Genomic DNA, 5380 nt, shown 5'->3' on the forward strand with positions numbered 1-5380 from the left:
TTGGTTGCTGTTTTAGTCTATTAAGCCCCAAAGGCCTAGGTTAGTTGACTCTGTTGGTCTTCTTGAGGAGTTCTTGTCCCTGCCAGGACCTTCTATCCTTTCACCCACTCTTCCACAAAACTCCCCTAGCTCTGCCTAATGTTTGGCTATGGGTCTAAGCATCTGTTTTGATCTGCTGCTGGGTGGAGCCTATCAGAGGACAGTTATGTTAGGCACCTGTTTGCAAACATATTAATAGTATCAGGGGTTGGCTTTCTCCTAAGGGGAGAGGACACGCATTGGCTAGTCATTCCGTCAGTCTCTGCTCCATTTTTATCCCTGCTCATCTTGTAGGAAGGGTAAATTTTGAGTCAAAGACTTTGTGGGCTGGTTGATGTCCTAACTCCACTGCCATGTCCACAGTCCTGCCATGCTCAGAGGAGGCCTTTTCGGTCTCCCTGCCCCCCAACAGCTAGAACTCTTAGCTTGAGTCACCCCCATATCCTCCAAGTAACCTACCCAGTAGAAGATATCTAGCTTGTTTCAGAGATGCCTCACCCCCTCTGTTTTCCTTCTCTCCCAGAGCCCTCTCATGGCTCAGCTCTCATCTGATCCCCACCCTTATTCTTCTCCCCACACCCTCTGTCACACAGTTCTCGCTCTTCACCCAATTTCGATGTCTATTCTATTTCCCCATTCTGAGTGGGATTTTCCCTGGGGTCCTCCTTGTTACTTAGTTTCTTCGGGTCAACAGATTTTAGTATCTTTATCTTGTACTGTATGGTCAATATCCACTTGTAAGTGAATACATACCATGAATGTCTTCCTGGATCTCAGAATGTTCTTTTCTAGTTCCACTCATTTGCCTGTAAATTGCATGATGACCTTGTTTTCAGTAGTGAACAGTATTCTATTGTGTAAATGTACAACATTTCTTCATCCATTCTTTGGTTGAGGGCTATCTAGGTTGTTTCCAGTTTGGGCTTATTAATAATAAAGCTGCCTCGAACATAGTTGAGCAAGTGTCCTTGTAGTATGGTGGAGCATCTTATTCCCAAGAGTGGTATAACTGGGTCTTTAGGTAGATATATCTATTCCCAATTTTTTGGAAATCTCAGATTGATTTCCAAAGTGGTTGTACAAGTTTGCACTCCCACCAGCAATGGAGAAGTGTTCTCCTTGTTCCATATCCTCTTCAGTATGTGCTGTAACTTCAGTTGTTTTTTTTTTTTTTATCTTAGTCATTCTGACAGATGTAAGATGGAATCTGAGTCATTTGATTGACATTTCCCTGATGACTAAGGACACTGAGCATTCCTTCAAGTACTTGTTGGCCACTAGAGATTCCTGCTAACATTCTCTCTTTAGCTCTATACCTCATATTTTAATTGAATTATTTGGTTTGTTGGGTTTTTTTTCTTGAATTCTTTATATATTTTGGATATTTGCACTCTGTGCGATGTAGGGTTGGTGAACATCTTTTCCAAATCTGTAGACTGCCTTTAACAGTGTCCTTTGCTCTGCAAAAGCTTTTCAGTTTCATGAAGTCCCATTTATCAGTTGGTGTTCTTAGTGCCTGAGCTGCTGTTCCAGAACTTATCTTTTTTTTCCATTTATTTTTTTTAATATTAGTTACAGTTTATTAACTTTGTATCCCTGCTGTATCCTGCTCCGTCTTTCTCTCCCAATCCCACCCTCCCTCCCTCATCTCCTCCCTGCCCCTTTCCAAGTCCACTGATAGGGGAGGACCTCCTCCCCTTTCATCTGATACTGGTTTATCAGGTATCTTCAGGACTGGCTGCAAAGTCCTCCTATGTGGCCTAGCAGGGCTGCTCCTCCCTTGGGAGGTGGGGGCAGAGGAGGTTGAATTGCCCACCATTGAGTTCATGTCAGAAACAGTCCCTGTTCCCCGCATTAGGGTACCCACTTGGATACTGAGCTACCATGGGCTACCATCTGAGCAGAGGTTCTAGGTTATATCCATACATGGTCTTTGTTTGGAGAAACAGTCTCATAGAAGACCCCTGTGCCCAGATATATTTGGTCCTCGTGGAGCTGCTGTACTCTCTAGGTCATATTAACTCCCCCTTTTTTATGATTCCCTTCGCTCTGCCAAAGGTTTGGTTATGAGTCTTAATATCTGCTTTGATACACTACTAGGTAAAGTCTTTCAGAGGCCCTCTGTGGCAGGCTCCTGTCCTGTTACTTGTTTGCTCCTATATCCAATGTCCATTTCATTTGTCTTTCTAAGAGAGGATTGATCATCTTACCCTGGGTCCTCTTTCTTGTTTATCTTCTTTAGGTGTATAGATTTCAGTATGTTTATCATATCTTAAGGTCTATATAAGTGAGTATATACCATATGTGTCTTTCTGCTTTTGTGATACCTCACTCAGAATGATCTTTTCTAGATCCCACCATTTGCCTGCAAATTTCATGATTTTCTTGTTTTTAATTGCTGAGTAGCATTCCATTGTGTAAAAGTGCCACAATTTCTGTATCCATTCCTCAACTGAGAGACATCTTCAGTAACTTTATTTTCAGTTACTGGCTAAAATAAGGCTAAAAATATGGAACGCCTCATGAATTTGTTTGTCATCCTTGTGCAGGGGCCATGCTAATCTTCTCTGTATCGTTCCAATTTTAGGACATATGTGCTGTTGAAGTGAGCACTCTGGAACTTATCTTCTGTGCCAATGATTTCAAGGCTATTCCCCACTTTTACTTCTATTAGACTTAGTGCATTTGTCTTTACAATGAGGTCCTTGGTTTACTTGTACTTGAATTTTCTTCAGGGTGTTAATTATGGATCTATTTGCATTCATCTACATGCAGACATCCAGTTAGAGCAGCACCATTTGTTAAAGATGATGTCTTTTTTTTCTATTGCATGGTTTTGGCTTCTTTATCACAGATCAAGGGTCTATGGGTGTGTGGGTTTATTTCTGGGTCCTTGATTAGTTTCCATTGATCTACCTGTCTATTTCTATGCCAATACTGTGCAGTTTTTATTACTATTGCTCTATAGTACAGCTTGAAATTAGAGATGGTAATACCTTCAGAAGGATTGTTTTAGTTATTCTGGTTTTTTTTTTCCATATGAAGTTGAGAATTGCTCTTTCAAGACCTGTAAAGAAGCATGTTGATATTTTGATGGGAATTGCACTGAATCTGTAGATTGCTTTTGGTAAGATAATTATTTTTACTATATTAATCCTACCGATCCTTAAGCATGGGTGATCTTTCCATTTTTGGATACATTATTCAATTTCTTTCTTCAGAGACTTGAAGTTCTGGTCATACAGGTTTCTGACTGGTTTGGTAAGAGTTACACCAATATATTTTTTAATTATTTGTGGCTATTGTGAAGCAGTGTTGTTTCCCTAATTTTTTGTCTCAGCCCATTTATTGTTTGTAGACAGGGGGCTACTAATTTTTTGGAGTTAATTTGTATCCAGGTACTTTGTTAACTGTGTTTTTCAGCTGTAGGAGTTCTCTGGTAGAATTTGGGGGTAACTTACGTATACTATCATATCATTTGTAAATAGTAATACTTTGACTTCTTAAGTATGTGCCTTGTATTAGCGATCTCTCCAAGACTTTAGAAATGAAGGATTGTTAGATTTTGTCAAATGATTTTTCAGCATGTAATGAGATGATCATGTAGTTTTTCTTCTTTCAGTTTGTTTACATGGTTAATTATGTTGATGAATATTCATATATTGCATCATAACTGCATCCTTAGGATGAAGCCTACTTGGTCATGGTGGATGATGTTTTTGATGTATTATTGGATTCAGTTTTTGAGTATTTTATTGAATATTTTTGCATCAATGCTCATAAAAGGAATTAGTCTGAAATTCTCTTTCTTTGTTAGGTTTTTGTGTGGTTTAGGTATCAGGGTGACTGGCTCCATAGAATGAGTTTGACAATGTTCCTTCTCTTTCTATTTTATGGACTAGTTTGAGGAATATTGGTATTAGCTCTTCTTTGAAAGTCTAGTATAATTCTGCACTAAAACCGTTTGGCCCAGGACTTCTTTTGGGTGGGAGACTTTATCCCTTAGGGGATAATTTAATTTGTTTACCTGATCTTGATTTAACTTTGATAAGAGGAATCTATCAATAAAACTGTCCATTTTGTTTATATTTTCCAATTTTGTAGAGTGCAGGTTTTTGAGGTAAGACCTAATGAATCTTTTGATTTTCTCAATGTCTCTTGTAATTTTTTTTTCATTTCTGATTTTGTGAATTTGTATATTGTACCTCTACCTTTTGGTTAGTTTGATTAAGGGTTTCTCTATCTTGTTGATTTCTTCAAGAACCAACTCTTGGTTTCATCAATTCTTTGTATTGTTCGCTCTGTTTTTAATTTGATTTCAGCCCTGGGTTTTATTATTTCCTACCACCAAGCTGTCATAAGTGTGTTTGCTTCTCTTTGTTCTAAATCTTTCAGATGTGCTAATATGGGATCGTTCCAATTTATTTATGAAGGCACTTATCGCTATGAACTTTCCTCTTAGCACTACTTTCATTGTGTCCCATAAGTTTGGATATGTTGTACTTTCTTTTTCATTGAATTTTAGTTAAGTTTTTAATTTCTTTCTTTATTTATTCTTTGACCTAGTGGTGGAAGGTTGAATACAGAGCGGATGAGTTCTCAAGAGTTCATGGGCTTTTTTTTTTTACAGTTTTCATGAGTATATAGGCTATTTGTTGTTTCTGTTGTTGAAGATCAACTTTAATCCATGGTGATATAATAAATTACAAGCGATTATTTTAATTTTCTTGTATTAGGTAGGCTTACTTTGTGACTGACTAAATGGTCAATTATGGAGAAGGTTCCATGAGGTTCTGAGAAGAATGTATATTATTTTGTCTTTATATATTATTTACAGAACTTTGGGTGAAAAGTTCTGTAGATATCTGTTAGGTTCATTTGATTCATGACACCTGTTAGTTTCATTATTTCTCTGCTTAGTTTCTGTCTTGATGACCAGTCCATTGGTGAAAGCGTGGGGTTAAAATCGCCTACTTTAATATGTGGGAATATATGTGTTATTTATGCCTTAGTAATGTTTCTTTTAAAAATGTAGGCACCTTTGCATTTGGGGCATAGGTGTCCAGAACTGAGATGTCATCTTTGTAGATTTTTTTCCTTTGACAAAAATGAAGTGTCCTTCCCCACCTCTTTTGATTAATTTTGGTTGAAAATCTATTTTATTAAGTATTAGAATTCCAGCTTACTTCTTGGGATCGTTTTCTTGGAAGACTTTTTTCCAGCCCTTTACTCTAAGGTAATGTCTATCTTTTGTTGCTGAGGTGTGTTTCTTGTATGCAGCAGAATGATAAATCCTGTTTTTGTATCCATTCTGTTAGTTTGTGTCTTTTTATTAAGGAAT

At 37.7% G+C, this 5380-nt stretch overlaps 1 non-coding gene across 1 annotated transcript; it reads right to left on the reverse strand.

Moving 5' to 3' along the window:
• Positions 1-2543: 2543 nt before the first annotated feature.
• LOC129678366 (U6 spliceosomal RNA) lies at positions 2544-2652 on the reverse strand. Its single transcript, XR_008720361.1, has one exon. It is a non-coding gene; the product is annotated as a U6 spliceosomal RNA (small nuclear RNA).
• Between the last annotated feature and the right edge of the window lie 2728 nt (positions 2653-5380).

This window comes from Psammomys obesus, unplaced genomic scaffold (genome assembly GCF_907164565.1).
Source record: "Psammomys obesus unplaced genomic scaffold, mPsaObe1.curated_primary_1811, whole genome shotgun sequence".
Classification (NCBI taxonomy): Eukaryota; Metazoa; Chordata; class Mammalia; order Rodentia; family Muridae; genus Psammomys; species Psammomys obesus.